General features: G+C 47.4%; 1 long non-coding RNA gene across 2 annotated transcripts in view; it reads right to left on the reverse strand.

Moving 5' to 3' along the window:
* The window catches only part of LOC144773036 (uncharacterized), a 200573-nt gene that overhangs the window by 41601 nt on the left and 132210 nt on the right, over positions 1–26762 (reverse strand). The window contains exons 3-4 of one of the 2 annotated variants that reach the window (XR_013599907.1): positions 11662–11842; positions 8262–11216 (exon numbers count right to left, since the gene is read on the reverse strand). The exons of the other annotated variant lie outside the window; for it this stretch is intronic. This is a non-coding gene — a long non-coding RNA (uncharacterized LOC144773036). Of the gene's footprint in view, positions 1–8261; positions 11217–11661; positions 11843–26762 lie in introns of those variants that run through there. 2 annotated transcript variants of the gene reach the window in all.

A 26762-nucleotide genomic window follows, 5' to 3' on the forward strand; every position in this document is an offset into this window, starting at 1 on the left:
CATCAAGATGGGCTAAAGCGACGAAACCTAACTGCCCTGCCTGCAATCATGACAGGGAAGACATTATACACATCCTCTTCTTCTGCCCAGCATATGGCGAAATTCGGAAGTGCTGGATTACCCCACTTTGCAAGAACTTGGGCTTTAGGCACTGTGCTCTCGCCCTTAGAGTCTTAACTTATGATACTACCCCCCCCATAGTCTTCGCTGTTTCCAGGTTTCTTCTCGGTATGTGGAGGAGAAGATCCGTGATAATCCACAAGGACTAAGGGACGGCCGCTTTCATTCACAACTACTACTTTGATATCTACTGTTTAATAACTTTTTAACTCGATGTATTTATATTTTAACATTGTGCTTGTATATATTTTATTGCACTTTTATGGTCTATGACCTAAATAAAGTTATCAAAGTAAGTAAATTAAATTTGGCTTTCAGATCATAAAAAGTAGTATCAAAACCTTTTACTAGAAATTCACCAATTGTTCTAATTCCCAACTTATCCCATTTTTTCGCAGCCGAAGCCAAATCCTGACCTTGAATGACATTTGAATGCCAAAGCAGCGTATATCGGTTGATCTTCCCAATATGAATATATTTGGCCACTTTGTTCCAAACTCTTCGTGCACTAGTCATTACTTCTCCCTTAAAATCCTTATAATTTCTTGCCTCGGTCTTCCGGAGAAGTAAGCCTTTAGCCTCCTGCCCTATGAGGAGCTCATATATGGAAGGTATTTCTTCAGAGCCTTCTGAGCTCTCTAACTTATAGTCAGTAATCATGGGAGAAATCTGTTTTAAAAAAGCTGCCCAATGGTATAGGATTATATTAGGTACAGTAAGACCGCCTCTGTCCAACGGGAGTGATAAAAGTGCAAGCGATCTCCGAGTCTTCCCGTTTTGCCAAATGAATTTAGATATAAGTGAGTTGATCAATACTAGCATTTCTTGGTCAATGGCAAGTGGGATGGCTCGGAATAAATAAAGGCATCTAGGTAACGTATTCATTTTCACATAGTTGACTCTTCCTATGATAGAAAGATGGAGGCTGTTAACCCTTTCAAAATCATTCTTAATTTTAGCCACTAACGGATCAAAATTGGCTTTTGGTAATTGTTTAATATTTGTGCACAGAACAACACCCAAATATGTGGCCTTTTTAGCTCTTCGTTGATCCAAACAGATGGTATTATCAGTGCACAGAATAATCGTTTTTCCTTTATTGAGAGAATAGCCCGAGCAGCGTCCAAATTCAGTAGTTAATTTCTCTATTTCACAAATAGCCTCAATCGGGTTAGGTGTAGTGACCACGATATCATCGGCATAGGCCAATACTTTAGTTTCAAAGTGACAACTAATAACAGGTTTGATAATATTGCTTTCTAATAACTTCAAAATAAGGGGATTGATATATAGAGCAAAAAGCAGGGGCGAACAAGGACACCTCTGCCTGGTGCCTCTAGCGATGTTGATATGTCGTGATAATAACCCTGCTGCTAAAATTTTTGCTTTGGGACGGCAATACATTGATTTAATGGATTGGATAAATTTAGAGCCGAAATTATTACGCTTCATAACTTCCCAAAGAAATTTCCATGAAACGCTGTCAAACGCTTTTTCAGCGTCAAGCAGGATCATCAACATTTGTCCCCCCGTGGCAACTTTGGCATCAAATAAGGCGATTGCCCTACGGGTGTGTTCCGTGGTTCCTTTGCCAGGTATAAAACCATGTTGCCACGGGGATACAAGATGCTCAAAGATCCTGCTGAGTCTGAGTGCCAAGACCTTTGAATATAATTTGGAATCCGAATTAATCAGGGATATAGGACGATACGGGGTTAGATGTTCAGGAGATTTTCCCTTTTTTGGAAAAACGATTATAGTGGCCTCATCCCAAGAAGTTGGTGGGATACCATTATGTTGAATCCCAAGGAACAAGTCATGTAAAATAGGACACAATTGGTGAGCAAGAACTTTAAACAGATCAATCGGCAGTTTATCAGGACCTGCTGCTTTGCCTGATGATAATAATGACAATGCAGCGCTGACCTCTGGAAGTGTAATTTCTTTGTCAAGTTCTTCTTTGGTGGCATCATCTAATAGCTTCATACCCTCAGAGTTAATAAGAAAATTGTCCAAATAATCAATTATATCTTTTTCCATAGCTGGGGTTTCATCCGAATAAAGATTTTGATAGTACCTTTGAAATTGATAATTAATATCTTTAGCGTGGGAAAAAGTCTGACCATTATCTACTATTGAGGAGATATTGTTCCTAACATTTTTCTGGCGTGTAGAAAGTGCCAATTGTCTGCCCACTTTCTCCCCGCTTTCATAAATATGTTTCCTATGCGCATGATATGTTTGGGCAGCTTTCTGGCTAAGTTTAGTATTTAGTCCCGATTTTAACAGTGTTACCTGCATCATCGAAAGGGTGGCTTCTTGTTTATGTATAATCTTGGCAGTATGTTCTTCTTCGGCTTTAGCTAGGGCTGCGATTTTCAGTTCATATTCTTTTTTAATAATTTTCCCATTTTTGTTTTGGAAGCTGATGGTCTCGTCCCTTAGTGCAGCTTTATAGGTATCCCACACAATATTCCTTGGCGCACTAAAACGATTCATATTGAAAAATTCATCAGTCCAGATTTTAATATAATTAATATACTCATTGTTAGATAGTAACTTCCTATCGAATGACCAGGAATTCTTTTGAGTAGGATTGACATCATAAGTAGTCACAAGTGGTGACCCTTTGTGCCTATGAAGACGCTGCGGGGACGCTGCGGGGAACTGTGTGCTGTTTCGCCCCCTCCTTACTTGAAACTGCTCGCCGCTCCCGCTCCGCGGGAGCCGCTTCGTGGGAGGACCCACCAACGCCGTTTTCTGCCTGACCGCCGCGTTTCTTGTTGCTGAATACCAGTGGGGCTGAGAGAGGCTGCAGGAGAGGAGCGCGGCAGGGACTCACTATCCCAGGAGTCCCTGCTTGACCACGCAACACCTGGTCAGCGCCCCCCTGCGTGCCCCGCCCACACCAACAAGCCGGCTGAAAAGGGAAGTAAGAGCGCGGCCAGTTGTGACCCTTTGTGCCTACGAAGACGCTGCGGGGACGCTGCGGGGAACTGTGTGCTGTTTCGCCCCCTCCTTACTTGGAACTGCTCGCCGCTCCCGCTCCGCGGGAGCCGCTTCGTGGGGGGACCCACCAACGCCGTTTTCTGCCTGACTGCCGCGTTTCTTGTTGCTGAATACCAGTGGGGCTGAGAGAGGCTGCAGGGGAGGAGCGCGGCAGGGACTCACTATCCCAGGAGTCCCTGCTTGACCACGCAACACCTGGTCAGCGCCCCCCTACGTGCCCCGCCCACACCAACTAGCCGGCTGAAAAGGGAAGTAAGAGCGCGGCCAGTTGTGACCCTTTGTGCCTACGAAGACGCTGCGGGGACGCTGCGGGGAACTGTGTGCTGTTTCGCCCCCTCCTTACTTGAAACTGCTCGCCGCTCCCGCTCCGCGGGAGCCGCTTCGTGGGAGGACCCACCAACGCCGTTTTCTGCCTGACCGCCGCGTTTCTTGTTGCTGAATACCAGAGGGGCTGAGAGAGGCTGCAGGGGAGGAGCGCGGCAGGGACTCACTATCCCAGGAGTCCCTGCTTGACCACGCAACACCTGGTCAGCGCCCCCCTGCGTGCCCCGCCCACACCAACAAGCCGGCTGAAAAGGGAAGTAAGAGCGCGGCCAGTTGTGACCCTTTGTGCCTACGAAGACGCTGCGGGGACGCTGCGGGGAACTGTGTGCTGTTTCGCCCCCTCCTTACTTGAAACTGCTCGCCGCTCCCGCTCCGCGGGAGCCGCTTCGTGGGAGGACCCACCAACGCCGTTTTCTGCCTGACCGCCGCGTTTCTTGTTGCTGAATACCAGTGGGGCTGAGAGAGGCTGCAGGGGAGGAGCGCGGCAGGGACTCACTATCCCAGGAGTCCCTGCTTGACCACGCAACACCTGGTCAGCGCCCCCCTGCGTGCCCCGCCCACACCAACAAGCCGGCTGAAAAGGGAAGTAAGAGCGCGGCCAGTTGTGACCCTTTGTGCCTACGAAGACGCTGCGGGGACGCTGCGGGGAACTGTGTGCTGTTTCGCCCCCTCCTTACTTGAAACTGCTCGCCGCTCCCGCTCCGCGGGAGCCGCTTCGTGGGAGGACCCACCAATGCCGTTTTCTGCCTGACCGCCGCGTTTCTTGTTGCTGAATACCAGTGGGGCTGAGAGAGGCTGCAGGGGAGGAGCGCGGCAGGGACTCACTATCCCAGGAGTCCCTGCTTGACCGCGCAACACCTGGTCAGCGCCCCCCTGCGTGCCCCGCCCATCACCACCCTACATCTACATCACTGAGTACGGCTCGCCTAGCGGGACGCGAGCGGGACGCCCGGGGCGAAGCCCGGGCAAAGGGCGGGCCATCTGTGGCCGTCCGGGGCCAGCAGGGGCCGGGACGGGCCACCCCCCTAAGAAAACATTGCATGGTACTACAAGTTATCATTATTCTGGGCTCTCTGCATCAAATACCGCTTATTGCTCATTGTACTGCAAGCTCCATATGTCTGCCTATTCCCCAATGGCCACACGCTCAGGCAGATGCTTAAAGCGAGGGGGAAACTCAATGATAGGCACCATGGACAACTTTATAACCCGCGCCGTCTCTGTTGTTGAGAAGGAAATTATTTTAGCAGAACGCAGACTATCGCTAGAACACCTCGCAAACAAGCGTTCTTCTTTAGGATCATTAGCACAGGCTAAATCTCCAATGGTCACTAACATGGCAGATTCTTTAAATTCTGCAAACTCCAGCAACACGCAGCCTTGTGTGACAGACCCGAAAACTGATAATGGTCTACTTGAAATAATCCCGGACTTGCCAATAACATGCAGAGCCTCAGTCGAGGTTAATAGAACAAATCGACCAGCTATCCCAGAAATTGACCAATCGTCTTTGCCATCAATAATAATACACGACGCTCCAGCGGGACAAGCTTCAATATTGCCCCTGCCAAACTGTGGTACGGGTAAAAGGAAGAGACTCTTCTCCCCCAGGAAAGCTTATAGACTGAAGGCTCTTAAGAGAATACGAAGGAATTACATGTACAGGGGCTTCAATTGTAAATCCCCTGAGCCCGACTCTACGCCTATAGAGACAGAGCCCGAAACCACGCCTATAGAAATAGAAGCAAGTGAGAAAGAAGGGGGTGATCTTGCATTTGGCTCAGTCCCCCAAGCTCAGGACGATGAACCGACAAACTGCCCAACAGTCTTACCTGTAGCTATCCCTTTGATCGAGCAAATCCAACTGCTCATGACATCTTTGTTATTACCAGTTACTGAAAGACTGAAAGGGCTTTCGGAGCGCTTGGACAAATTCGAGCAAAGCTCATTGGACAATTTCTTTGCATTAAAAACATTGGTAAAACTTCACTCTAAGATTGGAGCTGATACTATAAGGGGAGATCCTAGCTCAGTGGTTCCTAAACCATCTCAACAAACACAACCACTCAGCAAAAACAAGGCGACAGATCAAACTGGGGCCAATGTGGTACCAAGAGGATCCCAAGTGGTACCTCCCAAGGCGCAACCGATTGATGGAGGCACACAACTGGTCGTTCCACCAAAACCGGCGCCACGTAAAGGGAAAATGGCACCTACTACAACCACTCCCCAAACTTTGGTGCCTCTAAAGCCGGTTGATGGGATAGTCCCTTCTGTTTGTCTAACCAACAATGGCCCTAACAATAATAACAACATCGATAAAGATTCATTCATAGATCGCAACACAAGTAAATTTGTGCCCAGAAAAATTCCTAATGCAGATCTTCCCCCGGGGTGTCAACCATATGTGGTAGTGCTTACTGGCGTACCCCCTTTAAAACCCAACAAAAGGGAATCCTATGATGAACTGAAAAATAAGACACTGTATTGGCTGAGGGAAAACAGACCTCTGCCACACAACACCAACTGCCAGGTCATACAAGTTCGTCGAGTTAGCTGGTTGGGTACTAGACTCAAAGACATAACAGGGGACTGCATATTGGTTAACTTTAAAGACCCTTCGGTAGCACACCTTGTGTACAACCAGAATCAACGGAGAGGCCAACTAGGAATTGGAACCTGTGACCTCAGTTACTTTTATCCCAACCAACGCATACATGATAATAGAGATTTATCTTGGCCAGGGAACAACAGGTATTCGTTTCTTGATCCCGTAACTCCCGTTAGCAGAATGTACCCATTTAACACGGACATGGACAAAAACTGGTCATGGTGGGGAAAATGACAAGAAGGAAAGTATACAAATTGTGAAACACCTTCCCCCTTATATAGAGACCACCTAAAAGATCTAGGAATTAATGAAACGCCACTTGAGTCTGACCAACTAAAGTTTATGGGAATCGAAATGTTGCCTGAAAGTATCCTTAGAGACCCCCAAGAGAGGAACCCAGACGATAATTGCACCTTACAGGATCAAAACATTTCATTATTGGTACAAGAAGAGCCAAAAGAAATGGTACTGGGTGGTGAGCTTTTGGATGGTTTAAACGAGGGGGAAACGACAAATGCACGCAATATGACCGCCGGTGATTTAGTACAATGTTTACTAAAACAAGACTTAAAAATATTGTCATGGAACATTGCAGGTCTGACTAGGAACCTTTGTGATAGGAATTGGAGTTCCTTCCTGGAGGAGCATGATATCATACTCTTACAGGAAACATGGGCAATCAATGTGGTTCCCAGACTTGGTTACAAATCATTTCACTGCGGGGCAATCGCATCTGTAAGAGGTAGACCATCAGGGGGTTTGTTGATCTGGATAAGAATATCCCTGAATGTAACTGTCTCACCTTTGTTCTTTGATTCAAATGATTTGCTTGGAGTGAAATTGACTACGAATAATATGGGGGATATTTATTTGATAAATATTTATAATAGACCCAACCCCCAAAATAAGGAATCAATGCTTGTGGAACAATTAAGCTTGTACTTGTCCAAACTAGATGTAAATTCCAATATTATCATAGGTGGGGACTTCAACTGCCAATTCGAGCCAGTGCAGGGTCTTGAAAATTTAATGGAAAATGAAGATAGGGCTCTTGACATCCCCTCCCTAGACAGCTCAAAACTAGTCAAAAGCACGGTGGCTGCCATGCAGATTTTTGAACTGACTATAACAAATGACTTAAGGGCATGTAACGGGCGGTTGGCCCCTGATAAACCTGCAAATTGTACGTATAGCAAGGGGTCTTGTAAATCATTAATTGATTTTATTTTGCTTACTACAAACCTGTGGCATCTGTTGCTAACCTTTAAGGTCGTGGAAAGACCAGAAAGTGACCATCTCCCCTTGCAATTGGGGCTACTCTGTCATCCATTTTTATTATCTGATGGTACAACTGAACCTACCAGTGAGGTAGGCGAGGTTGAGGTATCTAATAACAGAAGAGCTATAAAGTGGCCACACATTCTAGCTAAAAAAGATACTCTCATGGGTATTTACAATACCTTTTCGGACATCATTCCTTTATATGGTAACTTGAGCCTGGGCTCTCATGAAGTACTTAAAATGCACTATCACTTAGTTGAGTCATTAACTCCCCTCCTGAGTAAAACATGTAGTAATGTGAAAGGTAGCACAAGAAGGCAACTGGAGCTAGAGACACCTTGGTATAATAAGCAGTGTCGTCTAGCAAAAAGCAATCTAATTAATGCCGTGAAATCTAAGGATCAGGGAAGGGTAAGAGAGTGTAGATATGATTATAAAAGACTTCTCTCTAGTGCCAAAAAGGAATGGGATAACTCGATCTGGGATGATCTTCTAAATGCTGCTAGGAAGCACGATCAAAGCACCTTTTGGAGCCTAATAACAAAAAATAACAAAACGGGTAGCTCCAACAGAGACTTTTTCTTGGATGGAAAAACTTGGTACGACCACTTTGTAAAATTATATGACTTGGGAGGGGGGTCCCCAGACCAAAACAATCAAGAATCTTCTTCCTTGTGTAGTAGTCCTCTTAAATTTAGCACTGAAGAGTCCCTGAATGCTATAAAGGCAATCAAGGCGGGCAAAGCCCCAGGCCCAGACAAACTACCAGGGGACTTATTTACTCATAATATTGAAGTATGGTGCCCCTATATAAACTTTCTGTGCAATTCTATTCTCTTGGGAACTCCGATCCCTGAGACATGGAAGGGCGCCGAAATAGTTACTATATACAAAAAAGGGGACCGCTACAATCCAGGTAATTACAGACCGATAAGTTTAATAGACATTTTACAAAAATTTTTTGCCAGACACATTTTAAATAGAATTTTAGATTGGATAGAGGAAGCCAAAATTCTTTCAAAATATCAAGCAGGCTTTAGAATTAAGACAAGTACCGTGGACCAAGTGTACAGGTTCATGTGTATTTGCTGGAAATATGTTCAAATCAAGAAATGTAGTCTATATGTTGCCTTTATGGATTTACGCTCAGCGTTTGACCTTGTCCCACGTTCCCTATTATGGGATACACTAAGGAACATGGGTGTCCCGCATGAATTGCTGTCTAACCTCATAAAACTTCACACTGATAATTTTGCAAAAGTTAGGTGGGGAAGAAATGGTGAACTTACCCAATCAATACCAGTTAAAAGGGGGGTACGACAAGGGTGCGTGCTGGCCCCGACCCTTTTTTCTCTATTTGTAAATGATATTCCCCCCTATCTGGCACAGTGTAAACATGATTCTCCAAAATTATGTAATGAGGCAATCACAGCGCTGTTATTTGCGGATGACACCATCCTAATATCACAAACACCCACGGGTCTACAAAATCTAATAAATCAATTTAATAGCTACTGCTTGGTAAAGGGGCTAGAAATTAATTCTCTTAAAACCAAGTACATGGCCATCAATCCACCCAAAACTTTCAGGAAGAACTTGGTATTAAATGATACAAAATTAGAGTATGTGGAATTTTTTGATTATCTTGGCATCAGGCTTGATCACAAAATATCTTGGAAAAAACAACTAGAAAAAAGTAGGCTGACACTTAAACACAACTCTCTACCTATTTTAAAAATTCATGGAGGGAGTACTTCAAAAGCAATAACACCTGCGATAGAAGTGTTTAAAGCAAAAGCCCAATCTGCAGCCCTGTATGGGGCCGAGATTTGGGGGCCCTATTCAAATAAGATATTTGACATTGACGAGAATGCGTTCTTTAGGCGCCTATTAAGATTACCACAAAGAACGCCTTTGGTCCCTGTTTTCCTAGATATCAACCTAAAACGCACAGAGCCCCTATGTTGGTTGAGGCCACTACTCTATTGGGTGAGATTGTGGTCTACCCCCGAACTTGCCGATTATAGAGCTGGTTTATTGGAAATTAGGGAACTGGACACATATAATTCTATCAAGTGGTTTAGACATATATCGACTTGGTTTACAAGGATTGGTCTCTCACACTTTTGGAAAAATCCAACTGCCTTGCAAACAAATTCTAAAGAACAGGTAAAAACTGCTTATTGGAATTACATGTCTTGCAGAGTTCACGATCTTGCCACTGGTTCATTGACACAAAAATTTTTACAATTCAAGGATACCCCTATATTTGAACAATTCATGGATGAGGTTGAACCACCATTGGCTAAAACCGTATATCTCCAATATAGATATGGAATTTTACAGATAAATGCACATACCAGTCGGTGGGCTCAATCTAAGGGGACTGACTCAAATTGTAAGTTGTGTGAACTGAAGTAAAAAGAAGATGAGGCCCATATTCTCTTTTTTTGTCCTTTAGTGAGGCCGACAGATTACTTAGATCCTCAACTTCTAGGTTGATTACCTTTGGAGTCAGTAGGTATCTTTACAGTGTCTGTTTGATTAGGAAGAAACATGGACTAAAAATATAGTATTTTAATCTCTTTTATACTGGCATTTTATCTATTTATATTATGTTTATAATCTCTTTTATAATCCGGTCTTGTAAATACTTTTAACTGGAAGATAATTCTAACTGTTTGTTAAATAACTAACATCTCCCCATGTAAATTGTGAATATATTGTGATGCAGTCCGGGACTTGATCTATGTACATAATGCTCTTTTTTATTTTGACATTGATACTTTGTTGTTCAGTTTTTGTTGTTTCCTTAAAGAAATCATGTATATGAATGTATTTTAATTGCTGGCTTTATGACAAAATGTCGAATAAAAGCTTTGAAACGAAACGAAACGAACGAAGTTAGCAAAACTAAAGGATTATGATCCGAGATTATTTTCGGTGGTTTGTTTATATGCGAATAAGGTACTAAATCCTGGGACGTGAAGATATAATCTATCCGGACATGCTTCTGATGAGGGTGGGAAAAATATGTATAATCGTGATCAGCGGGATTATTCTGTGTCCAAATATCAGTTAAACCCAAACTATAAACCAAACTTTTGACAGCACGGTATACCCTTGGTTTCCTGCCCATAAATTTCTGTTTTGGTATTTGCATTTGACCGAGACTACAGGTATAGGTGAGATGTTAAAATCGCCACATAAAATTAATGGGCCTTGCCACGTAGCTAATTCTATTTCCAGGTTTTGAAATATTGCGGGGTCATCATGATTTGATCCATAAATGGAACATATAGTAATTCCGTTAGCCAATTTAACAATTGCCCATCTTCCATGTGCGTCAGCTAGGTGACGTATTCCCTGTCCAAGACTGGATTTTGCAAAGATAGCTACACCCCTTATAGTTGAGGATTGGGATGTTGTTATTAATAAGTTGTATCCCTTGAGATTTAATAGGGCTCTTTCACTACACAATTCAAAGGAAGTATTTCTTATATATGATATGAATATGACTTTTGCCTAGTCTGTATGCCCTCTGAGAAACCGTAATACCTGATGTAGTGGGCTGAAAGCTAGCAAAGAAACTTAAGAAATAGTTTAAGTGAACAATCAATTACCAAACACAAGCGTAAAATAAATAAAGAGGAAAAAGGAATCAAAGAAAAATATGAAAATGAAACTAAAGTTAATGTATTATCCAGGGCCAAATGTGTAGTTGTATCTCGTCATTCATCTTTGTCCTCCCTTCCATGGACACTGTGACTGAATATCATTCTTGGGCGCCTCTGGCTGGATGATGAGGAGGATTGGTAAGGTAAGTGTGAGTTATTGCTCCACGTATAATAGCGCTGGGTGAAAGGCCGGCCTGTAAGTGTTGATGAAAGAAGAAATGGGGTATTACAAAATAAGTTAACTCAATGAAAACATAAAAATCAATTACGGTGTAGTGCAAAAAAGACAAGACTCGTGAGCGAGAAGATTTTCAGACTGAGGCTGCTTGGATACATTGATTAACTCTACTCTTCTAGTTGCACAGCAGTCATCGAAAAGAACAACAAGATAGGAGCCAGCACAGAACAGTTACAGGGCCACACCACAACACCGGGCCGTGAGTCTGTGGCCCAAACTCCATTTACCTACATTTTTCACAGTTTCAGACAAAAGGCATATACAGCAACCTAGCATTTTCCAAAACAAGTGATTAAATCAATGCGCCAATGTCAGTCAATCATACCACTATTCTATTCCACCACTCCACACACATATAGCCTAGGTCTGCTGTGGTTCTTGTTGATTGGTTGTGTGTTTACCTTGTATTCCACTTCCTGAAGATATTCCATCAATCATCCCAGATCAAACTGACTGACAGCGTGCAAAGATGGTATGGTGGTCATCATCATCATCTGGTGTGGCACGTGTACGTGTTCTCCAACAGACCACCAACAGCAACTCAGTCTGTAGTGAGTGACTACGATTAAGTCCAGACTGCACCTGCAGTAGTAGGAGTACAATTGGATACATATTATTAAACAACATGGAAACATTGACCATCACTTGAGACACAAGTACTTTGTTATTATATTAAACTACTAGTATAGTTCTACTTCATGCACATTTGCTCTGAGTCAGCAAGCATCCAATGCAATGTATGGCATCATTCATTTCATATACCTGTCTTTCTCTTCTTTGTGGCTGTCAGATCACAGATGCAGCAGAGCATTCTGAAAGTGATGACGAGTTTACTTTAATTTTGGAGCCCTGCTCAAGTTCTGACATTGAAGAGTTGCGTATGTCTGCAGACAGAGGTGTAGCCTTAAGACAGTGATGCATTTCAGATTGGAAACAAAACAGAAGATGGCTATAGTCACGTATGTTTCACTTGTTATGGAGGGACTGTTAGAGGCTACATTATTGCACTATTGTCCATCTCCATCCAATGTATGGCAAAATGGAAATGTATTTAGGGTGAGTCAGGAAGATGGAGCAGGACTCTAATGAGTGGAGTGCACAGTAAATGCTCAGATGTGCAACTCCAATAGGTAATTAAAAGAGAAAGGAAGATGGTGTTGGTTTTGAAGTTTGAGCCAGAAAGACAGATACACACAAATAAGGAAGGGAGATATAAAGGAAGGGAGAATGTAACAATTTAAAAGCCTAGTTGTCAGGGAAGAGGAGCTCGTCCTCAAACCCTGGTGGTTCTTCTGACAGAAGTAGGTCATGTAACCCACTAGTTATGTCTTCCAACCCGCTCTCCTCTTCCAGCTCTGATTCACGTATTTTGTAGTCTGGTGGTATGAAGTGCTGATTCATTTCAATCATGGTTAACCTCTCCAAGCTTTTGGGCGAGAGACTGGTCCTTTTCACAGTTACAATGGCACCAGCAGCACTGAAAACACGCTCAGAAGAAACAATTGCAACAGGGCAAGCTAGATACTTTATCGCCAGCCTGCTGAGCCCTGGCCATTGCTTTCTTGTCCTATACCAATACACCAATGGCCTTTGCTCCATGAACACCTCTGTTGTGTCATCCAGATAGGCCTGGACCAACCGCTCAATATTCATTGGTGCTCGGGTTTGCTCGTCCTCTTTTTGCTTTGCGACAGCAACGGTCTTACCCATCCCTTTCTGTAGAAACCAAGCAGCTATTTTTTTGCTTGTGTCTGATGAATCAGATCCTGTTGGTGCGGTTGTTGTTATTGGTTGTGTTGGTGACTGCTGGGAAGCAAACGCACTGCTCGCATGCTGTGAAGAAGAACTTGACTCTGTAGGATGCTCAGTAGTACTTGCACTGTCCTGGGCCAGCCTGGCACTGGCAGGCCTCTAATTGAGAGCCGTTCGTTTTCTAAATCAGTGGCTTCCTCGGGTATTACAGTTTTGTACTTGGCAACATCCCCTTCTGAAAAAGGAATTACTGCATTACTGTTCACAAATAATTTGTACCGTGGATCCAAAATTGTGCCAGTAATGTAATGTTGATGTGACACAATCTTATTTTGAATCCTTGTATTCTCAGATAAGCGGCCGGCTAAGGCCTTCGCCAAATTACATGCTTCAAGTTTTCCTTCAACACCTTCGTATGTTTCAGACACCTCCTTCAGCTCTTGCTCTAGCATGTACAACAATGGGATAGCTTGGCCCATAGTACAGTCCTCCCTGCTGACTGCACGTGTGAAGACCTCAAAAGGAAGTAGCATCTCTGTCAGGCATTTAATGAGGTCCCATTGCGACATCTCAACTGTCATGGCTTTAATAACAGTTGGATCCCCTGATCTTCTTGTCATTGTCATGACATAAGCATTAAGTGGTATGTACTGCTCAAACAGCCGATCAAGCATGTAATAAGTAGAGTTCCAACGTGTTGGTACCTCCTGGATGAGTGCTTTGAGTGGCATTTTATACTCACGTTGAATAACCCGTAGCTGCTTCCGGGCTTTAAAAGAATGGTTGAAATGCGTGCAGATTCTTCTGCAAATGGTCAGTAAGTTGTTGACTTTGCTTTCATTTTTCAAAAAGTCTTGAACCACAATGTTAATGCAGTGTGCCAAACACGGGACCCTGAAATACCGACCATTTTCCATGGCCTTAACTACATTACTGCCATTGTTGGTGGCAACAAAACCAATGTTAAGGCCTCTTGGTCGCAGCCATTCAAAGACCTTGCTGTTAAACTCATCCAAAATGTTTGCAGCAGTATGCGATTTCTCCATAGCAAACATGGCTACAGTAGCATGTCTGCGAGTATCATTAAAAATCTCAGCAGTGTCAATGCCTGCAGATATCTTGTCTCTAACACCTGAAAAAGAGATCCAGTGTACAGTGATGCACATGTAATCAGTGGCTTGGCAACTGGTCCACATGTCTGTTGTGAGGTGGATAGTATGCACAGCACTCTGCTGCAAGGCTTTTCCAAGCAATTCCAGCACGACGTGGTGTAGTGCTGGAACAGCAACTCTGGCAAAATAGTAGCGGCTGGGAACATTCCATTTTGGGCAGAGGGTTGTCACAAATTCCAGGAAACCCACAACTTCAACAAAAGAAAAAGGGAGCAGGTCCAGTGCTAACATTTTAGCAAGCTTAGCATTGTAAAAACGTGCTATTGGGTGGTTGTGTTCGTACTTTCCCTTCTGCCTAAACATGCTAATAATGGTACGCTGCTTGGTATTTCTTTCAGTTACGCTCGATGCAGTACTTCGCGTCGTAGACTTCGCACCCGTACTCCTTGGTGTCTCCGGGTTACTCTTACTCTGGTGCCACTGAGATGTTGCTGATGCGGAGGATGTGGGATCTACCACTGCAGTGCTGGGGACAGGGGTACTTAGTGTACCACTACCAGATAGAATGTCTCCCTCTTCTTCCTGTTCGACCCGTGGACCTTCTACTGCTTCCCCACCAACATTACTGGTTCCTTCTTTTATGCTACGTAGGTGGTCCTCCCACTTGATTGCGTGGTGTTTTTTCATATGGGTCATTTGGCCTCCGGTACCATAGTTTGTACCAAGCTTACCACGAATAACAGAGGAATGACAAATGGAGCATATAGCAATGTTGCCCTCATTTGCGCTAACTGTAAAGAAGTCCCACACTGGGGAGCTTAACTTTTGTCTCCTGCTAGAGGTGCCACTTCTAATGCCGGATGAACTGGAGGTTGTGTGTTGAATTTCACTATGTGGCTGCGCAGTAGTACCACTACCTACTTCTGCTGAGGTGGAACTTGTGCTGGATGTAGGGCGCTGCCGGCTCTGTGCAAATGTAAAAATGGAAGCTGGAGGTAGTTTTGGTGTGGCCTGTGTTGGTGGTATGCGTGCTACATCCCTAGTCGCAGCCATTCTCGCTAGGGTTAAAATGTTGGTCTCCATGTCCTCAGGGCCAGGAGGAATGCTTGTGATGACTGGGTCTGACTCGTCATCACCATCATTATCCGGCTGTTCAACATCGCACTCCATAAGTGGTAGGCTTCCTGGAACCTTCCTTTTCCCGAGCCTGGTCTTCTTGGGATGTCTCTCCCTCTCATGCTCAGATTGTTGTGGCTCCCAATTGAGATCAAGATCATCAGAAGGGATGCTTGGTGAAGAACTCGATGGACTAACCCTCCTTTTCCTTGGTGGGGATTTGGAAAACAATAGATCTCCTACATGAGGTGCTTCCTCTTCTTGTTCTGCATCAGGCTCAATTTCCTGAACTGCCCCGACTTCGGGAGGAACAACAACTACTATTGCCGGTGGTGGTTCTTGAACAACAACTATTGCAGGCGGTGGTTGCGGTTGTCGTTTTCGTTGAACACCTACTATTGCGGGCGGTAGTTGTGGAACAACTACTATTGCAGGCGGTGGTTGTGGTTGTTCTTTTCGTTGAGCATCTACTATTGCGGGCGGTGGCTCAGGTTGAACATCTACTATTGCGGGCGGTGGTTGTTGTTCACCACTTTTCTGCTGTGTTCCCTCTTGTGTGGAATGTGTACTACTTTGAGATAGCGATAAGTTCAGGTCAGGCTCAGTATCACTGCTTTCCACCATTAGGCTGGCTACCTCTTCCCCACTCATCTGCTTGGGCCTGGGTTGGTGGCTTGGGCCCACTGATGCGGAGGTGCTGGCCCCAGCTTGGACCCCGGTAACTGCTGCTGCAGGCGTACTTTTTTTTCCCAAAAAAGGTTTTCGGGTCAACACCAGACTTAAGTGTCACTTCCTTCTTCTGTTCTTCCTTCTTCTCAGCAACTTTCTTGGTCTTGGAGGACCTGGTACCTGCTTTCTTTGGGCCCATCTTCTTCAGATGTCAGCAGCAGCACTCAGTTGCACAAGTTGCTGAGAATGATGTCTGGTCAGGTTAGTCACACCACACGTGACGTAGTACAGAAGGACGTCCGTCTGGCAGTAGAACAGGCGATGAATGATGACAGACACTTCCTCTTCAGTCTTTTGTGCACCTACAAGCAAAGAAGGCAGAATAACATCAGTCGAATGTGGATTTCTTTTAGCTTTAATTTTAATTACTACTAGAAGTATTAGTACACTCACTAAGAGTAAGAATAGCAAAGAACTAAAATGCAAATGTAGTGGAAGTGGAACTTGTTTATCCTTAATTTGTGCATCATTTCGGATGGATGCAGCATCAGTGACCTGCAGCAGATAGAAATGGGGATGTGAACAGTAGTAAGCCAACAGGAAAAATGGCAAGACACAGGCCAATTTGTCAAAAACAAAACAGCACACTACTACTACCACCACAGCTCCACATGGGCACTCTCATCACAGGTACATGGGTAAAGGCCAGAAAACAATAAACTCAAGCAGGCCTATATCCCTATATGGGAATGTATGACATTACAACGCATGCTTTTACCACGCATGCTTTTACATCGCAGTTTTTACAACGCATACCATTACAACGCATAGCGCTTTGGGGTGCTGGATAGTGAATAGTTTAATTTACTATTCCAACTCCAGTCCCCGTGGATAGTAGGGAAGGTGTTGGATAGTAAATTAAATCTATTCCCTATCCTAGAGCGCCCCAAAGCGCAATGCGTTGTAATGGTTTGCGTTGTAAAAGTTGCGATGTAAAAGCACTGCGTGGTAAAAGTTGCGTTGTAAAGGATGTTTCCCCTATATGGCCAGAAAAAGGAGGATGCCTGTTACACATCACAGCTTAATGCAAAAAAGAAAATCCCTATGGCTAAAAGGTTTGAAAGTTACACAACAACACAAACAACAAAGGCATTTACAGTTTACACCCAAACAGTTAAATACACCCCAAACACCACATTTGAAAAATCAATGCATTGCCACCCATGCCCTAAATGATGTTAAATTCAACAGACAAAATGGAAACCGCTACATCAAGCATCCCCCCTGACTACCTCTGGGACTCTAGGCCTACTGGCAGAAGAAATCACAAGTTTGTAGGCCTGCAACAAAAAAACTAAAGCACGATGGAAGGTCACACAAAATGGCCACCCCCACATGGCCTGGCCACCCCCAACAACATGAAAAGAAAGAGAAGACAGACAATACATGCCTATGGCAAAAGGACAATGCGTGGCCTGATAAAATGGCTGCCCCGCCGCCCACATGGTCAGGCCACCCTCAAACAACAAAGTACATAGAGGACAGAAACAGTAAGTGGTCCATGCTCCAAAAACTACAAGCAAATTACAACCTGAGGAGTTTCTTTAGCAAAATGAACAGCATCAACATTTTCGGGAAGGTTTTAGGCAACTCGAGACATATTGCTCGCGAGAATGCAAATTCGGCGTGTTCGGCAGCGCGAACTGTACAAAACGTCGTTATCGCGTGCCCGAGCACGCACATTGAGCGCGCGAAGAAGACAAAAACTGTAAGGTCGCGTTGTCGCACTTTGCAAAGTTACCAAAACTACGCGAGCTGAATCCTAGGGTTACCTAGTGCGCAGAAAAAGCCATATTATTCAACACACACCCAAAACCTGCAATTCAACACCAAAAACACATTTTGCTAATCAATCCAAAGCCATCCATGACCTACATGATGTTACACTTACAACTTAAACACCCCAATAACAGATGAACAACTTCATGCACCCATGATGAGGACTCTAGTAGTACCCTTGGGCCTACTGGCAGAGTAGGCCACAAGCTTGGAGGCCTATGGCAAAAAACACAGTGGCTACAAACACAAAATGGCCGCCACCACCTGGCCAAGCCACCCACAGAAAGTAAATGAACTCAAGCAGGCCTACACTAACTACATGAACTACTAGGGTTACCTAATTTTACAAAAAAAATTTTTTAATTCCACTACAACAGAGTATGCAATTAAATCCAATGCCATCCATGGTGTTTTACAGACACCACAGAAACATGGGTGGACCCGTAGGTACCTCTAGGCCTACTGGATGAAATTTCAAACACATACAACTTGGCCCCTCATGAAAGTACAGGCCTCCCTCAATAATAATTTTTAAGAAAGATTGAGAAGCACAGAAAACTGTAGTTAAAAAAAACCCAAACCAAACAAACATTTACAGTACACCAATTCTCAATTCTCAAACTTACTTGTAAAAGAAAAGTTCAAATCCAAAATTCTTCAATAAATCCAATTAAATGCTATGATGCAGCAGACATACACAAAGAGTGATCCTTCCAGCTCCAAATCCAAATTAAAGTGAACACCACATGGACAAAGCACTGGGAGGAGCCTGGTGGACAGGAACAGGAAGTTGGAGACTCAGGGGCACTCCCTTTCTCTTGAAAAAAAGAGTAGAAACAAATCAATCAATCAATCAATCAATCAATCATGCCATTTGTATAGCGCACTACTCACCCGGGAGGGTCTCAAGGCGCTTGGGGGGAGGGGTATGCTACTGCTCGAACAGCCAGGTCTGAGTTGTTTCCTGAAGGCGAGATGGTCCTGGGTCAGCCGAAGGTGGATGGGGAGGGAGTTCCAAGTCTTGGCAGCCAGGTAAGAGAAGGATCTTCCTCCGGCGGTGGCTCTTCGGATGCGTGGCGAGGGCGAGACTGGTGGACCGTAGCTGGCGGATGGGCGTGTAGAAGGTCAGGCGGTCGTTGAGGTACTTGGGGCCCAGGTCGTGGAGAGACTTGTGTGCGTGGGTGAGGAGCCGGAACGTGATCCTCTTGTCGACGGGGAGCCAGTGCAGGTTCCTCAGGTGGCTGGAGATGTGGCTGCATCGGGGGACATCCAGGATGAGTCGGGCGGAGGCGTTCTGGATGCGCTGGAGTCTTTTCTGTAGCTTGGCTGTGGTTCCGGCGTAGAGGGCGTTTCCGTAGTCCAGTCAGCTGGTGACAAGCGCCTGGGTGACAGTCTTCCTGGTCTCGGTCGGGATCCAGCGGAAGATCTTGCGAAGCATACGCAGGGTGTTGAAGCACGATGAGGAGACGGCGTTGACTTGTCTGGTCATCGAGAGGGAGGGGTCCAGGATGAAGCCCAGGTTGCGTGCGTGGTCGGTTGGCTTGGGTGCGATGCCCAGGGCTGGGGGCCACCAGGAGTCGTCCCAGGCGGAGGGCGAAGATCCCAGGATGAGGACTTCTGTCTTGTCCGAGTTCAGTTTCAGGCAGCTGTCCTTCATCCACTCGGCGACGTCTTTCATCCCTTCGTGTAGGCAGGTTCTGGCGGTGTCGGGGTCTCTGGTGAGGGAGAGGATCAGCTGGGTGTCGTTGGCGTAAGAGATGATGTTGAGGTTGTGCTGGCGTGCGATGGCTGCGAGAGGTTTCATGTAGATGTTGAAGAGGGTGGGGCTGAGTGAAGATCCTTGCGGGACGCCGCAGATGACTTCGGTGGCCTCGGAGCGAAACGGGGGGAGGCGGACTCTTTGTGTTCTTCCGGCGACGAACGAGATGATCCACTCCAGTGCCTTCTCTTGGATACCGATGTTGCTGAGGCGCTGGACTAGGGTGCAGTGGCAGACCGTGTCGAACGCAGCGTAGAGGTCCAGGAGGATGAGGGCCACTGTTTCCCCCTTGTCGAGCAGGGTCCGGATGTCGTCCGTGGCTGCGATGAGGGCGGTCTCGGTGCTGTGGTTGGCTCTGAAGCCGGACTGCGAGGGGTCGAGGGATCCGTTCGTCTCGAGGAAGGCGGTCAGCTGTCGGTTGACGATCTTCTCGATGACTTTAGCAGGAAAAGGGAGGAGCGAGATGGGGCGGAAGTTTTTGAAATCGGTGGGGTCCGCTGTAGGTTTCTTCAGGAGGGCGCTGATCTCGGCGTGCTTCCAGCTCTCCGGGAAGGTGGCAGTGTTGAAGGAGACGTTGATGATGTTCCGGAGTTGGGGTGCGATGGTGGAGTCGGCCTTGTTGAAGACGTGGTGTGGGCAGGGGTCGGTCGGTGATCCGGAGTGGATGGTGTTCATCGTGCGGGCTGTGTCTTCGGTGGTCACCGTGGTCCAGGTGCGAAGGGTGGCGGTGGGGGGCGTTGGTTCGACGGTTGGGTGCGTGGGTGGGGCGCCGAAGCTGTTGTGGATGTCGGCGATCTTGCGGTGGAAGAACGAGGCGAGGGAGTCGCAGAGGTCTTGTGACGGAGTGATGTCGTTGGTGCCGGTGCTGGGGTTGGAGAACTCCTTGACGATAGTGAAGAGCTCTTTGCTGTCGTGGGCGTTGTTGTCCAGTCGTTCCTTCAGGGATTTCTTCTTGGTGGTGCGGATGAGCTGGTGGTGCTTGCGGGTAGTGTGTTTGAGGGCGGTCATGTTGTCGGTGGTCTGGTCGAGGAGCCAGGCTTTCTCGAGGGTGCGGCAGGTCTTCTTGGAGTCCTTGAGGTCGTCGGTGAACCAGGATGCCTTCTTGCTTCTGGATCTGCTGGGAGGGTTCTTTAGTGGCGCGAGGTCGTCGGCGCAGGCGGTCAGCCACTGTGTGAAGTTGCAGGCTGCTTCGTTGGGGTCCGTTGTGTTGGCGGGTGGGCTCTGGCTGAGGGAGGTGGTTAGCTGGTCTGCGGTGATCTTGCTCCAATTCCTGTGAGGTACCTGTTGCGGGTGGTGGTGGGTCGTGGATCTTTTGAAGCTGAAGTGGACGCAGCTGTGGTCGGTCCAGTGGAGTCCGGTGGCGTGGCTGAAGGTGATGTACTTGCTGGAAGAGAAGACGGGATCAAGCGTGTGGCCAGCGTACTGGGTGGGGGTGTTGACCAGTTGCTGGAGTCCGAGGTTGGTGAGGTTTTCCAGCAGGGTGGTGGTGTTGCGGTCCTTGTTGTTCTCCAGGTGGAAGTTGAGGTCCTCGAGGAGGATGTAGTCAGTGGAGGGGAGGGCGTGCGGGCTGATGAAGTCTGTGATGTCTTCGCTGAATTGTGTGCGTGGTCCCGGGGGTCTGTAGACGAGGGTGCCTCTGAGGGTCGTCTTAGGGTCGGTGTGAATCTGGAAGTGGAGATGTTCGGCTGCGGCGAAGGAGTCGTTGGCGTCGGTCGTGATGCGGATGGTGTTCCTGTGGACGATGGCGATGCCACCTCCGGTCTGGTTGATGCGGTCCCTCCTGATGGTCTTGTACCCGTCCGGGATGGCGATGTCGATGTCGGGTGCAAAGGAGGCGTTCATCCAGGTTTCTGTGAGGAAGGCGACGTCCGGTGATGTAGCGTCGAGGAGGTTCCAGAGTTCCACGGCGTGTCTGTGGACGGAGCGGGTGTTGATCAGGATGCACTTGAGGTGGTTGCTGCTGGTGTTTGTCTTGGCGGGTGCGGGGCAGGTTCGGAGGCAGGTGAACTTGCAGGTGCAGCAGGTGAAGGGTCCGTGGGTGCGTCTCGGGGTGGCTCGGCAGCAGGCGTGGGTCCGGCCGGCATTGAGTGCGTTGAGAGTGGCGGCGTCGTAGGACAGTCGGGTCGTCTTGCCTAGGCGGGGAGGGCCAGGGGTCCTGGCGCTGGGCGCGGGCCAGGCGCGGACAGGCGCAGACGGGCTTACCTTTGGCGCACCTTCGGCGCTCAATCGTCGCTCCCGCTGCGCGCGTCCGCTGCGCGGTCGCTCTGGGGGCGTCATAAGTAAGGAGCCGGGAGGGAGGAGCAGCTGGGTGGCGGGAGCGGGGCGGCGAATGGAATCACAGGGGGGCGGGGCCGCAGGGAGCAGCGGCGGGAAATTCCAAGAAGCAGCGGGAAATTCCCAGGAGCAGCGGGAAATTCCCAGGAGCAGCGGGCAGCGAGCAAAGGAATCTGCAGGCAGGAGGCGGCAAAGGCAGGCAGGAGCGGCAGCAGTGAGTGGGGCTACCAAGCCCTGTGGAGGGCTGAGCGGTCACAAAAAGAGGACTCCTAGCCCAAACAAATACAGCCAAATCACAATCTGAGGGGTTTTCCTGAGCAAAATGAACATTTTTGAGAAGATTTTAACATGCTCGAGAGATATTCTGTGCCAGATTGCAGTTTCTGCATGTTCAGAAACGCGATCTTACCAACATGACGCTGCAAGGAAGATCGCGCGTCCTAATGACCTGTTCGCGCGTCCGAATGACGTTATCGCGTTCTCACAGTCGCATGGGATTATGCGGCCGAATTCCAAACATCGCAGCGAACGCGACCGGGAGAGAAAAGCGAGAAAGCAAACGCAGAACCGCGGTAAGTCATTACCGCGCACGCGAGTATGCTATTGAGCGCGCGAGGAAGAAAAACTACTACGCTACGCTGTAGATTGCAAAGTAGTCGACAACTTCGCGCTTGCTGCGAAGTTGCCGAAAATTCGCAAACTCCGCGAACGGAGCGTAGTTCTCCGCCCAGGGTTAGTCGCGAGCTACTGACAGGGTGTCAGGGAGCTACCAGTAGCTCGCGATAGACTTGTTGGAGACCCCTGATGTAGTCCTTCTAATGGACTTGTAGAAAGGGCCAATCGTTTCATTAAAGAAGGAGTTCAACCTGCTATAGCAACCAGTATTGATGTAAGTGGATTCTTACAAGAAATAATGTCGGCTTATTTGACAACACCCTACTCAACTACTGGTGTTACACCTTTCAAAGCTCTTAGAGGCATGGAAGCTAGGTCAAAAATCATACCAAAATGGTTCACTAATTTGGCAGCTGGCTCCAATCTACTCCACAAAAGAAATACTCTGGTGGATCCTCAAATTATCAAAACTAGAGCTGTTGACAAACAATGTTTACAGAGGAAATCTTATGATAGTCCCTGTGGTTCATTTGGTCCTAACATCAAGGCCAACAATTGGGTTCTCATAAAAACACCATACAAAGTTTGCAAAGGTCAGTCTAAATTTACATTACCTGTTTGTGTCATCAGAGTCACCTAATCTTCTGTTCTCTTAGAGAATAAAGGTTGGTGGAACAAGAACAATGTTGTAAAAGTTACTGACAATCAAGTAAACACTTTCAATAAGGTTTATGCTAACAGGCTAGATAAAAATGATACTTATTTTACTTTTGGACCTGGTTTTGAATTCTCCAATTCTTCTAATTGCACTAATGTTAAAGTTTCTCCACAGAATTGTACTAATATAACTTCATCTAGGTGTTCTGTTGTTTCATCTACAATAGCACCTGTACGTGATCATCGAAATTGTAGAATGACTGTCAAATTTGATAATTATTTATTGTATTAACATTTTGTTATATGGGGGAGGGTATGTAGTATGTAGGTATTGTCACTTTAATTATTAGAACATTTAATTTAGAATTCTGATATGTCATTAGTACCTTGTATGCAGTCAGATGCTGTCTGACTCTATACTCTTCAACTGCTCATGCCGTGGTCTCCTCTTATTTACTATATTTCTTAATAAACAAGAAGATTCTTCTACTATCAAGAGAATTACTGTTGTGCTTGGCGTTCCCCTCCGGTACACTCTTGTTAAAGCAAACCACATTTATGGTGAGAAATCCGTACATACACAAGAGGCTTTAAGAAAATATTCTCCCCTTGCCCCCCAAAAAAACAAGCATTAAAAATGCAATAGGTCTCGCCTTTTATTAAGTTAAAGCCATTTGCTTTGCTATACAATACTCTCCCTCCTCTCTCTTTCCTACCCCCCTGCCCCCGCCTCGTGCCCCCCCTCCACATTACAGCACAGGCTTGACTTCCAAGCACCCCCCACTGTGAATGGCGGAAGCTGCTGTGACCCTAAAACGTGCCGGGCAGGAAGCCTCCCAGCTATATATTTAGGGTGAGGAGATCAATCACGAACCCCAAAACCTTCTGCCTGGAAATGCTTCACTATCCGATTCCCCACACTGCACTTCGTGAGTACCCTGGCAAGGAATGGTGGATGGGCTGGCAATGTGCCAATCTATCAGCCAGTCCAGTATGCTGATTCTCTTGGCCTCAGAAGTTTGAATGGCTGAATCCAGCAAGACACAGGACCGCTTGTGTCTCAGCTGTGCCTAGGTCCGGATGTCATGCACCCCAGTTAGTTATATGCAGGGCCACTGACAATATGGGATTGTGCGGCTGTGGCGTTTTTCGCATAATTGCATATTTGCTACATTTGCCACACAATTCATTGTCTTCTGCAAAAATGTTAACAAAAAAAAATCTATCTCAAGGGATCCAAATGTTACTAAAAAAATGCAGCGACACGGCACACGTGTTGCCGCAAAGAGGAAGGCCCGATGCAAAGCTTGACTGTCACCTTACTGTTGCTTATTGCTGCCTCGGGTTGTCAAACTGGTACTAATGAGGTGCAAACAATACCAAGGCAGTGTAAAAATGACAAAATAATGAATACTTTCACAAAATGTGCCACATTGCGCCGCATAATTTACTCACATCTGCTGCATAACTTTTGCCTCTCCCCTATCACATAATGCCAGTGGCCCTGGTTATGTGACTACTAAAACGCAACCCTGCTTGCCTTGTAGAGACGCCAGATGTGCACGTTACTGACTACTGACTACTCAGCCCTACTGCCCTTCCTGATGCAGGAAGTTCACACATGACTGACCCAGCCTTACCGGCCTTTCTGCGTCCCCAGATTTAAATGTGGCCTGATCGACCCCAGTCCTACCGGCCTCTCCGAGGCGCTAGATAAACATGTGACTGACTCTTCCACAGGCCCGCAGCCAGGGCTTACCTTGTTGATGAAGGAGACAAACTGGTTGTTGAGGCCTTTCATCTGCTCCTTCTCCATGGAGCGGATCTGGTGTAGCTGGGGGTCGATCTCCAGGGTGGGCATGGAGGAGAGCAGGATGCCGGGGGTGGACCGGGTGAGCCCCGACCCGTTCCTGGCCTGGGTCAGGGTGCTGGTGGACCTCTGGAGCCCGGGCTGGTAGCCCATCACCCCACCTCTGGACCAGGCGCGGCCGGACAGGGACAGCGACCCCTGGGAGCTGCTGCTGAAGCCGCCGCGACCGTCCCCATAGTGGCTGCCGTACAGACACATCGCAGGTGCCGGGAGGGCTGGGCACTGTCAGGCGGGGTTGGAACTCTTCAAAGAGAGGGGCACTTGTGGAGAGTCCTGGAGCTCCTAGAAGTGGAGCACTGGGCGCTGTGAGAGGAACTGCTCGGAGTACCACCTGGGGGTGCGGGTACCAGCTAAGAGCTGCTCAGAGGGCACCTGCCAGGTGTGGTAGCAGGGCTCCAGGGTTGGGGCACCTGACAGGTGTCGGAGAACGTCCTCAGAGTGGGGGCATCTGCCAAGAGTGGTAGCAGGGCTTCGGTTGGGGGCAACTGCCAGATGTGGGTGAAGCTCCTCTGAACCGATGTCTCTCAGGAGTGGTAGCAGGGCTTCGGTTGGGGGCAACTGCCAGGTGTGGGTGAAGCTGCTCTGAACCGATGTCTCTCAGGAGTGAAGAAGGCAGAGCAGCTCCAACTGCTGGACTGCTGCAGGTGGGGGTGTAATAAGAGAGGGGGGGTCACCCTGGATCCTCGGGACATGCCAGGGTACACCTGCAACCAGCACCCATCCAATCAGGTAGTACCTGGCGATCTTCACCTGTACAAATCTGCATAGGCCGCGCCCCTGGAGGGGTGTATTGAGTACTCAACTTGTGGCACTGCCCCGTCCCACCCCACACCCTCCCTCAGTGGGTCACTCAGGCCGTGTGCGCGCACCTCTAAAGGAGTCCCACCTCATGCATGAAGGATTGGAGGGGATTTATGAGGGGCGGAAGACAGGAATGACAGGCGGTGGGAAGGGATGGCAGAAGAGGGAATGAGGGAGGAAAGAGAGACTGGAGGTGGAGGGTGAGGGGAGGAAGGAAGAATGGAGCAAAAGAAAGAGGGTGAGTGGAGGAAAGCCTGGTGAAGATAACAAAGAACAGGAGTATTCAGAGAGAGAGGGGAAGGAAGAGAAATATAGTAAAGTAGAAGGAAGGGAGAGATAAAAGGGGAGGGGGAAGGAAGAGGGGGACAAGTCAGAACGGAAGGAAAAAGGGATAGAGGGAGGAAATGCAAGAAGCGGGCAGAAGATGAAACATGGGGGGAAGAAGAAAGGAGGTAGCTAAGGAGAGAATGAGGAAAACAAGAAGTAGGGGCAGAGAGAAGGACTGCTTGGCAGAGAAGAGAGCGTTATTAGCTAGGTGCCGCCTCCCCTCATATAGTGCTAGAGGTGCCAGAGGAGATAGATCCGCTCAGAGTCCCGCAGACACCCTGGAGATGTCTTACCAGGTGTCCATGCGGCAGAAGCCGCGCTCCAGCTCCTCAAGTCTGTATGGCGCTCCCGGGGAGCTACGCATCTCCACCTCCCGCTTGAGTTCCCTCCCGACCAACATGGAAGCCTCCCTGCCCGAATTCCGGGTCAGCATGGACCCACTGCTGTCTGCCAATAACCACCAGGAGGCCATGCAGGAACTGAACGAGCGGCTGGCCGGCTACGTGGAGAGGGTGAGGGGCCTGGAGGAGGCCAACCGCCGCCTGGAGGAAGAGATCCAGGACATCTCAGCCAATCCAGAAAACCAGAGCGGGACTGAGAGCCCCACGAGAGCCCGCTGTGGGAGCTGCGCAAGCAAGTGAGAGCTGGGGGCTGTCCTAGCGCCGCAAGCACATCATAGCGCCTCGGTACCGCAAGCAGGTCAGATCTGTG

This window comes from Lissotriton helveticus, chromosome 8, assembly GCF_964261635.1.
Source record: "Lissotriton helveticus chromosome 8, aLisHel1.1, whole genome shotgun sequence".
In the NCBI taxonomy this organism is placed as follows: Eukaryota; Metazoa; Chordata; class Amphibia; order Caudata; family Salamandridae; genus Lissotriton; species Lissotriton helveticus.